Below are 11,277 nucleotides of genomic sequence, written 5' to 3' on the forward strand. Positions count from 1 at the left end.
TATTTACTCCGGCTTCCCCGTGCTTCCCCGTCCGTACCCCGCCCGCCCCAGCAGGTTACTGCTTCCCTATTTACTCTCACCTCACAGAAAGTAAGTGGGGGAAATACATTTGTGATCAATGGGGTTTGTGTTTAGCGTAACTTTTGGTAAGAAGGTATAGAAAAGTATAGGCTAAAAGGCAGGGGTGGGGTGGGCCTTGGTCATGAACCCCTTCTACATTCTCTACTGATCCATTGGGATTTGGTTAGGCGGGAGGTGGGGCGAGGGCCCGTGCCAGCGAGCACTGTTGGTGCAGGGCCAAGTGTCAGGGACGTGATCCAGAGGCCCAGCGGCTGTATTACCTGCTTTCGCGGCTGTAAACTGGGAATCACAGCGCCGTCTCTTCACACACCGTGACAGAAGTTCAAGGCAACGCTTACAATTATAACTAACAACCGGCACGCATCTCACAATGAACACGATTTCTTTCACCAGCATTCGCTCATTGTATCCTCACCACAATAATAATTATTCACACCCCCAATTTACACATGCGAAGAGAAGTTTAGAGGGATCAAGTGACCTGCTCCAGGTGACCCAGAGCCAGACCCAAAGTTAGGCGCTGAGGGTAAAAAGGCTCTTACAGTACTTGATTTTGCCTTTCATCCATATTTGTGAGCATGCGCTGTAACTCTTCCCCATGCAAATAATCATTTCCCGATTGTCACTTTTGATGACTTGGAAGACGTGTGCTTTTCAAAGCCCGTCTCTCACAGGGGAGAGGCTGGAAGCTGGAAACCTGCAGGACAGACAGAGCCACTCTTCCTTCCAGTTAGAAAGGAGGCTCGGGGAAAATGGGAAGGGGAGGGTGGGGGGCGAGACTGGATCACAGACACGGCAAATACCGGCTAAGCCAGGTGGAGCTCTTTGCCACCTGGTGCTGCCAGAGGACACTTTCACTCAACATGTCTCCTCTCAAAAAGAACAGAGGATGGATCTACAGTATATCATAGAGAATAACATGGACCTTGCCTTGCCCAAAACACCTCTCCTCCCCCCAGAACATAATACATATATCAATATCACATAATACATACATAATACATAAAACAATATCACATAATAATAAAGCTTTGGGGCACAGATATAGTTTTTCAAGATCACAGTGAAGACAACACAGTGGAGGTAAAATAAAATAAAATAAAATGTAAATAACAGTAATTACCTTGAGTATATAGGATAGCTTTCCGCGAGGAAATTCAAGTACTGTGTATATATGTATGTGTATATATATATATGTAAAAGTTTCGCCTTTACTTTCACAACATCCCTGCAGAAGCAGAAAAGGGAAACATAATTAATAGACTATATAGTGATACCCGTAAGTTTCCTTCTGGCTCTAAAACTTGAAGTCAGAGTTACAAATCGGCGGCAGAACTTCGTGCAGGCTGATCTGGACCTACCAATCAGTTTCGTCTGACCTGGGGAGTGCTTTAACATAATTTGAGCCGACATCTAAATTTTAGGAATTTTCACAAAAAAATCCAGATTCACAGCTTCACTTGGAAAAAACAAAAAACAGACCCAGAAGATTTGGCAGTAATCACAGGACCCGCGGGCCTTAAGTGAGGCACAAGATTCATCACCTGGGCCGCTGCTCATTTGAGTTACCTGCCCGGCCGTCTAAGGCATTAACTTTATGATTCTTTATGTCTCTAAGATTCATCAATGTGAATTATGTCCTCAAAGTCAGTGCAACTTAAGTAAAGACAATAAGAGCCTAGCACTGCCTCGAATAGGGATTATAGTTATATCAGCACATGGTTTTCAAAAGAGTCCCTTGTGACTCATCAGTGCCCTGGTTCTCAATGCTGGCTCTCTAGGGGGATTACCTAGAAAATATTTCTAAGCCATGCTCTCCCCTGATTCAGAACACCTAAATCAGTATTGTTATCGTTGCTTAACAAACATATTTATTAAAGTCTAGCGTGCAGATAGTAAAGTAACAAATAACAAAAATAAACACACCTGTGTTATAACCAGCAGCCAGGCCAAGAAACAGGATATAACCAGCGCCCCAGATCCTCCACTGTGTCTCTGCCCAGTCACTACCCCACTGTCTCCAGTTATCCTTGCCCAACCTCTAACATCGTGGATTCCTGTTGCCCGTTCTTGAACTTCATACTAACGGAATCACACTGACTGCATTCTTTTGCATCTAGATCCTCTCCCTCAACAGTTGCGACTGAGACATATCCAGGTTGATGTGTGGACAGTAACTGACTCATTTTCACTGGTGTTTAGTGTTCCATGGTGTGACTATACCACAAGCTATTTTTCCATTCTCCTGTTGAGAGAAATTTGGGTTGTTCTGAACTGGGGGCTATAACAAATAAGGCCACTCTCTGTGAACATTCTTGAGCATGTCTTTGGTAAACATATGTATGCATTTCTGTAGGGCAATGCAAATGCTAGGCCACGGGTGTACGTATACTCTCGTTTAATAGATCCTGTTGGCCAGTCTTCTAGAGTTGTTGTGCCTATTCACACGCCCACATCTGTGTATGAGAGTTCCAGCTTCTTCGCATTCTCACCAACCCTCCTGCTGTCTATCTTTTAAATTTTAGCCTCTCTGGTGGGTGTGTAGAAGTACTGTACTGTGGTTTTAAAGAGCATTCCAATAAGTTTGAGCACATTTCCTGTTTCTTGGCCATTTGGATATGTTCTTTTGTGAAGTACCTGTTTCAATTTCTCGCCCAACTTTCTATTGTGTTGGTCTATCTTTTCTAATGGACTTGTTTCTTTATTCTGGATATGACTCCTGGTTGTTTATATGTATGGCAATGTCCCCTTCCCTTCGGCAGCTTATCTTTTACTCTTTTAATGGTAATCTTTGATAGAAAGAAGTTATTAGTTTTAATATAGTCCAATGTATAGATCTTTTCCATATACTAGTACTTCCTCTGTCTTGTTTTAAAAATCACTGCCCACCCCAAGGTCATTAATCTATCCTATTTTGTCATCTAGAATGATGCTGTCCAATAGAAAAATAGTGGGAGCCAAATATGTAATTTAAAGTTTTCTTGTAGTTGCATTTTAAAAAGTAAAAAAAAAAAGGAAATTCATTTTAATAATGTATTTTATTTAACCCAACACATCCATAATATTTTTTTGGAATTATCATTTCAACATATAATCAATATAAAAATTACTAATGAGACATTTTGAATTCTTTCTCTACAGTAGGGTTTTGAAATCTGGTGCGCGTTTTGCGCTTAGAATCTATCTCTAATGGACCAGCCACGTTTCAGGGACTCAGTAGCAACAAGGGGCTAGCGGCTGCCATAGTGGACAACACACAACTAGAAATTATAGTTTTACCTGCCAGTTTTATCTGCCACATCTACATTAACATTCAGATGTGTATACATTTTTTTAAAGATTTTATTTATTTATTTATTTTAGAGAGAGAATTGTGTGTGCGCGCATGCACACACGAGCACACAGATGGGGGAGAGGCAGAGGGGGAGGAGGAGGGAAAGGGAGAGAATCTCAAGAAGACTCCCCGCTGAGCACGGAGCCCCACGCAGGACTCGATCTCATCACCCTTGAGATCATGACGGGAGCCAAAACCAAGAGTCAGATGCTTAACCAACTAAGCCACCCAGGCACCTCAGTGTATGTAAATTTTAAGGTTAGAATCAAGATTCAGGGTTTTTTTTCCATCTGTATATTCAAATGACTGTCCCTTCTGTATAATATCAATGTTATCATAAATCAAGGGACCAAATATGTGGAAGCTGATTTCTAGAATCTCTAATCCATTTCATCGGTCAACCATGCCTTTGGCATTTAGTATTTTTTTTTAGTTCCCTAGTTAATTCTTACACTCAGCCCGTATTGAGAACCACTACCAAGAGGTCACAAAATTTATCAGTAGCTATGACCAGAAATTTTATAGAGTGGAGTGGAATGGAATAGAAGAGAAAACATCAATATGTACCAAGTAATGTTTTGTGAAAACTTTATTTCAGTTAGTGTGTGTGTGTGTGTGTGTGTGTTTCTAAATTGAGGTCTAAAAAGTATTTCTTACCATCAGTGATGGTCCAAAAAAACAGTTTGAAATCCACTACAATAGTGTCATCTGTGAAGTAATTACTTGGGAAAATCCAACTTGCATATTATTTGATAGTCATCATCTAGAAATGCTCTGAAGTTTGGTGGTGATGGACCAGACCTCCACACAAAGCAGATCTCCATTTGAAACAAGTCAGGGAAAGCCAGTTATGGCTGATGGAACAGGAGGAGCTCATTATAAAGCCTGTGACTTTGACCCAAAGTGGAATATGATAATGAGTTCTTGATGTGAACCTTGCAAACAAAAATTGCTAATCTGAACAATTTGAAATTTGTTCAGCATCAGCGGATTTTATGTTTTTCAAGTTTTAATTGGATGTCAAATAAGAAAACGAAACTTGAGGGGAAGAAATTAAAGCCAATTTAGTTATTAAATGATGTTAAGTAACCTTCGTTATTGAAGAAAATGCTCTCAGAACATTTGCTTGAATCTTGAAATGATTATTTAATTGTTCAGCCTGTGTCAAGATCAATCTAATCAACAACTATTTATTGACTCTCCACTAAAATATGTCTGGCAAAGGAATCAAAATAACAGAAATAGACTTTGTTCTTGCATACAAGAACTCTATGGAGAAAAATGGATTGTGGCATATGATTTTCCCTTCTTTTAGAACATGGATACAGTAAATAAAAATTATTTTGAGCCCCTTAATGTAACATTTTCTCTCTTCAATCAACCTAAATACATGCCTTAGCTGTGAATTTTACAGTTTTCCCATTAAGAGAGAAAGGAGAGATGTATTTGGTGGTCATTTCACAATATATACAAATACTGACTTATTATGTTGTACACCTGAAACTCATATCGTGTCCTACATCAGTTACACCTCAATTGAAAAAAAATTAAAAAGCTGGAGACCTGTTTTCATTTCTCCTTTCTCCAGTCCTAGCGACCACATGTCACATGTTTCAGAAGACACAGCTCCAAGATGGAAGAAGACAGAGCCATCTATGACAGGAGAAGAAGTAAAGTTGGTTGCACACACACCAATATATATATATGTATCTTTTGGGTTTGTTTTTATAATGTGCACCAGCACATGGAAGTGTGTATGTGTGTGTGAGAAAGAGAGAGAGAGACTGTGTGGGGTGTGTGTGTATCAATCCTAAACAGAGAGATTGGGATACTTTCATTAAATATCTCCATTTCTTGCTTTCCTGAAGATATAATTTGGAGATCAATAAAAAGGAAACTTTCCATTAAATTGAAACCTCATAAACCAAACACCAACTATGTATTAGGCCTCTGATCTGCTCAGTTACTCTCCTTAAGAATGCAGCATGAACCCCCTCCACAAACTCTCTAGTGACCAGGTAGAAAGAAAGAAAGAAAGAAAGAAGAAATGGTTATTAAAATGAACCAAATCCCTTTAACTTTACATTTGAGGGGAATCTGGACGCTCACAACCTGCGAAATTTTAAATTCTCATACTTAGGACGGGTGAAATTTGTTTCAAGGTCACCCAAGCCAAATTAGTGTGCTTTCTCAGACTTTAAGTTACGATAATAATGAAATTTGGGAATAGCTGTTTTAAAAACACAGTGATTGCTCAAGTTTAATGATAATCAAACATCTGTCTACCATCAGCAGAAAGTCCTGTGGAGAATTTTGGCTGTTAAAGTGTTATACAAGGTCAAAGATTCTTAATATCCCCATTCACCTGCTATTTGAGGGTTTTATACCTAAGCCCTAATTTATTTTAATTAGGTTTTTAGCTTGGTTTATGTTTTCATCATTTAAAAAACCCTCCACAAGATGCAATTTTAAGGCAATATATATATAGTAGGACCATAAAATGATGAGATTGATTGTTGCATAGGGCTTAGGAAAATAAGTCTTGTTACTTCAGAAAGACTTCTTTCATAGTGCCAATTGTCTGGTCTGTCTAGGGTGTCCCAAAGATGTCTTCAATCATTCTGGGTCCACCAAATAAATCAAACAACAAACTTGGGCCATGGAGGACCAATAAGGCTGGTGCTCTGGGTGTGCAGGTGTTTCTAAGAGAAGGGAGACCTGCATTTGATTCCAAAGAGAGCTCCTCTGTGCTCCTCTAATCTCTTTGCCATTATCTGCAGATCATCGGGATTCAAAATTAGGGACAGATTGCCAAAACACCATTCTTGATGCCAACTAGCCCATTTGATGAACTTGATTATAGGCCTTTAGCCAGTAAATAAGTCAATCGCTCTTGTCCAAATCCATCTTTATAAAGGTGTATTATCTCCAGTTCAATCTTTGGACTACATGCCTAAATTCACATGGAAAGCCCCAGGGTGTTGTAGAGATGGCCTGGAGCCCAAGGTAAATGAATGGTTGCCACACCACACTCTGTGCTTTATGAGACTTTGGAGCCAGACCCTCCTCCCGTGCACAGCCTCCCGGCAGTGCCTTGGGGGCCTAAGAAAACTCAAATGAACTGTGTGTGTGTGTGTGTGTGTGTGTGTGTGTGTGTGTGTGTGTGTGAAGGCACGCATAAAAGCATATCTTTCCTATAACTGTGCAATGATGAGCACAACAAACTGACCCTTGCAAAAGAGGTATCTAATGTCCTTGTTTTTTGCCTGATTCTGCTATGCTTTGGGGGACCCCTAACATAGGATGTTTCCTGCTCGGCTTCAGAGCCTGTGTCAAAGCCAGATCAGCTCCACCACAGAGGATCTCAGTAATCACAACCTCATTTTCAAAGAAAGTCAGTGACACTGTGCTAGACCAAACCAGCACCAGTCAGCCCCGTGAGCGCAGAGTCTTGTCTCCCTTGTTCACTGCTGTCACCCCTGAACCCGGAATAGGATCTCGTACTCCGAAAGCATCAACAAATAATTGGAGAAATGAATACTATATATCGAAAGCCTACCATCTGTCAATCATGCAGAAGGCACTTTGCATACCTTGTCTTTCTATTCCTTATAACAAGTAACCCTGCGGGATGGACATTGTAATAATTAGCTTATAAATAAGGAAACTGAGGTTTGAAGAATTTCACTGTCTTGCCAAGGTCACACACGTAGTAAGCAGAAAGCAGGGATTCAAATTTAGATCTGTCTGCCTTTCTAGCCCATGTTCTGTCCACCACACCATGCCTTCACCCCAGTAGAAGCAAATTATAGACTGACCTTTGGTCTTTTGCTATAAGATACTGTGTTAGCATATTTACATATTTTCATGGGTTCAGAACCCTCTCCACATGACAAGGACTCTGAAGGGCTGAATAGAGAAGGCTCCAATCACATATTTCTGTGTACAGAGAGGCAACAGAATCTGGGCTTTCTCACTTCCCCGCTATGCTATACCTCTCACCAAGCCCAAATGTCCTCATCTGAAAACTGCATAACACAAGTTCTATCTCACTGAATTAAATAGGAAATGCATTTATGCACAGCGAGGACTCAATAAATGTAGATTATTACTAACCCAGAATAATGTAGATTATTACCAACCCAGAGTTATCTTCAAACTTATGTCAATTAATTTGATTGCTTTTAGAAAAGGCAGAAACATTTTTAAAGGGAAGACAATACAATTATTACCTATTTTCCCCTTAAAGAATTTGCCCCTTTGTCCAGCAAATTCTACTGATTAAATTTTAAGTGGAAACCCCTTAAAAAGGGGGGGGGGGCTTGTAGGGGAAGAGGCATGAAAAGTGCTGTTTAAAGTCAGAACCCTCATAACATAATAAAAAAAATAGAGTCAGAACCCTCATTCGTGGTACAGAAGGCACTTGAATAGTATGGATTAATGAATAAATGAATATGCATCCTCTGGTGAGTCCCCAAAGTTTCCTTCCCTTGCCCCATGTGTAAGGCTTTTCAGGAAATAAACTTGCCTAAAAGAACATCCTGGCTAAACATGTATACTGGTTATAAAAAAGGAAAGTTTTATTATGTTTCTCTCCCCGAGGCCGGCAGTTGTAATGTCTTCTGGACACAGCATGGAGACTGTCTCCCTCAAGACAGAGCCAGCTGAGAAAAGTCTGCCGCTGTCAGGCGAGCAAGTCCTGCCTTGTTCCACATTTAAGACATTCTGACATGGTCTGAAATGGCCTTGGCCATGCCACCCGGAGGTCTGAGGTCACCCTTTTCATTTCTCCTTCCTCCTAAACCAGCCTCCTGCGATTGCACAGGCTGAACAATCCTTCCTAGCCCTACGATGAATCCGTTTCAACTCGCCAAAGAGCAAGTGCTACAGGTCAGAGGAGAGGTTTGCCTTCAACATTTGCTCTCCACGACTGAATACTTCTGAAGTCAAACTCATCAAGCAATGGGCTTCAAATCTCTCTTTTCTGTGTCTTTCCCTGAACAGCGGGCCAAAAATGAGCGTTTTGAACATCTCTCTCTCTCTCTCTCTCTCTCTCTCACACACACACACACACACACACACACAGAGTCGAGGCCAACGTGGTTTGAGAGTTCTCAAATGGTAGCAACATCAGCGAAATGGTGCCTACCTTCCAGAAACTTCAGTCCACAAAAGATGCCCCTTGCCTGTGAAGAGCAGTCAGGGCCAGATTTGCAGCGTTCCAGGCAGCCTCGTTCTCATCAGAGAGCAACACACCTCCTCTCTGTGTGAGCTCTGAAATTCTTTCAGAGACCCACCCTCTAAAGTTGCACGTCTAGATTTCTGACTGAGGGCGATCCGTGACGTGAGGCAAAGCTACTGGATGGCACCTTCTGGTTCTTCCTGATGGGATGTTGCTTCCTGTTTCACCACTTGGGAGAGGAGAAAACTGGAATTCAGTCAGACATGGGATTAGAAATGCATTAGTTGCCTCATCCTTGTTGGGTTTGGTGCACACGGTCATGAGTCAACTACTGAACAAGATGGGCTTGCTGCACACCCCCGAAGGGAAGGGGTGTACGCGGCGAGAGAATCCTGAAGCACTGTTGCCAAGCCCACACTAGTACCCGAGCTGGTCTGACAGCTGTGGCCCTCTCTAGAAGCCTGTGAGTATTGGCGGGGCTTTGTGCCCACTAAATCCCACCACAACCACCACCAGCACGCCCTGAAAACGCAGCGACGAAGGAGCATCAGTCCACGGAAAGGCCACCCCTCTGCGTGTCTCCTGGCAACACTGGGGAGAAACAAAATTTCCCTGTTTTTTGCCCCATATAATGCCCCCCAAATAAAAGTCTGGCCACCTTTTCCCTTGGGAATAGTCAGAGGTAATTCTCTTTGTGTTTATTTCTGCCGGCCCCAAAGAGCAGTCATCACAGACAATGAGGGGCAAACCTGTTAGTAGCAGGACAACCAACAGCTGTCCGTCTGTCTGCTTGAGGCATTTCAATTTCAAAGGCAAGTTTGCCTACATTTACGGTGTTTATTTGAGACTGGAGAACTTTGGGGGCCGTTTTCACTTTCTCCTGCCTGCAGATGAAACAGCTGCGGTTGTTTAAAGGTGCCTTGACGAGCAAGGAAGCTTCGGCAAGTTGGCTCTTGCACCCCTCGGAGCCAAAGCTCGCCTCCCAGGTGGTTCAGGCAGCGCCGCCCACTCCGGAGGCCCTGATTCAAGGCCCTTCCCATCAGCCGACTTCAGCGGCTGAGACACATCTTTCTTCTCCTGTCAGCTAATCGATGACAGCAAATTAAAAATTGGCTAGAGGCGGAGAAGGGGAAAGGCCAGTCTCGGACTCCGCGGGTTCTCGAGTTTCACTAATTGAATTCAGTGCAAAGAAGGGGGATTGGTCAAGGCCCATTCACTGGATGCTCGTTCACTTTCTTCCTGGCCTGTTTTTCTCTTCCCAGACTTTCTTTTCGCCATGAAGGGGTTCAGAAATTTTATTTTATTTTATTTTAAAGATTTTATTTATTTATTTGTCAGAGAGAGAGAGCACAAGCAGGGGGAGCGGCAGGCAGAGGGAGAAGCAGGCTCCCCGCTGAGCAAGGAGCCCCACGCGGGGCTCAATCCCAGGACCCCGGGATCATGACCTGAGCTGAAGGCAGACGCTTAACTGACTGAGCCACCCAGGCGTCCCAGGGTTCAGAAATTTTAAAGCTCATCTGGCAGGAGGGCTGAACTTCCAGCAGAGTGGGCACTAAGTGGGGCAGGTTGTGGTTCGGATCCTCGTCACATCATGCCACTCGACTATGTAGGGTTGCCTGGTCTTCCTGACCCCACACTATCCCTTTCTTGGTCCATCCTTCCCCAGCTGCCGCCCGACTTGCCTTCCTAATTAAAACTGTTTCTCTTGTATCTACCTTCCCTGCTGATAAAGTTCTACCAGTCACCTTTTCCTTGTAAGATTCCTTAGCATGGGAGACAGCCTGGTTCCTGTTTGCAACCTACATAGCTCAATACCTCCTCCATAATCAAAAGAATCCCATTATCGTAGGCTGCAGTGAGTCACTGTCAAGGTGTAGTCCCTTCTTCCTTCAGGGACAGAGACAAAAATTAACCTGTTGCACAATCTATGCAACGGGGTGCAGTAGCTGGAGAGATTGAAGTGAGGAATTCTGACAGTTTGTGAGTTGTGACCTGGGGGAGCTGTGTGCCCACACGTCAGCCCAGTGTGTCTGCCCATGACCCCTCTGCGGAGGACAAATAAATACAAATACGGTTCTTTCGAAGACTCCTATGGTAATGCCTTTTTCCTTTTCTCTCTCTCACTTGTGTCTCATGATAAATTTATCAGGTCACTGCTAACAGAGGGGAGAGAACCCTGGGAAGCATGATAGAGCAAGAGGCTTGTGTGGGTGTCATTTCTTCTAGGTAATACTTAACTGTCTCATTTTATGAGAAAGGTTTAGAAGCGAGTTAAGGTATTAAATCTGTTGTATATTTTAGATCCTCATTAATAGAGGTTAAGTTGTTTGTTAAATCTTAATGGTTCAATGCATTTTTAAAAGTGAACATCACACCTCTGACAATTAAAGGTAGGCAGTTAAGCCTGATATTAGTGGACAAGTTTTGTGGGGAGCAGAGGGGCTACATTATAAAACCCATGGGTTTTTATACACAAGAGCAAGCTTGTTAATTACTAAAGTGAGTAAGGTGGAAAATACCTACTGAGTATATTTCCAAGAATAAAACAGGAGAGAGGGAGAAGAGCAGTGAGGACCTCTGCAAACCCAGTCAGGACTCTGGAGGGCCACTTAGGAACTGACAAGAGAAAAACAGTGTAAGCAGGACATGGGAAAATGGCCTTGGGGCTGCAGCAGAAAGC

The 11,277-nt window shown here is 42.6% G+C and overlaps 1 protein-coding gene across 3 annotated transcripts in view; it reads right to left on the bottom strand.

Moving 5' to 3' along the window:
* The window catches only part of CERS3 (ceramide synthase 3), a 100,403-nt gene extending 91,693 nt beyond the window's left edge, over positions 1–8,710 (bottom strand). For 2 of the 3 annotated variants that reach the window (XM_078078958.1, XM_036091862.2), the window contains exons 1-2: positions 8,565–8,710; positions 1,205–1,309 (exon numbers count right to left, since the gene is read on the bottom strand). The gene's annotated coding sequence lies outside the window, so the exon portion shown is untranslated. The remainder of the gene's footprint in view (positions 1–1,204; positions 1,310–8,564) is intronic. The other variant, XM_078078957.1, reaches the window with a different exon arrangement.
* Positions 8,711–11,277: the final 2,567 nt, after the last annotated feature.

This window comes from Halichoerus grypus, chromosome 8, assembly GCF_964656455.1.
Source record: "Halichoerus grypus chromosome 8, mHalGry1.hap1.1, whole genome shotgun sequence".
Lineage (NCBI taxonomy): Eukaryota > Metazoa > Chordata > Mammalia > Carnivora > Phocidae > Halichoerus > Halichoerus grypus.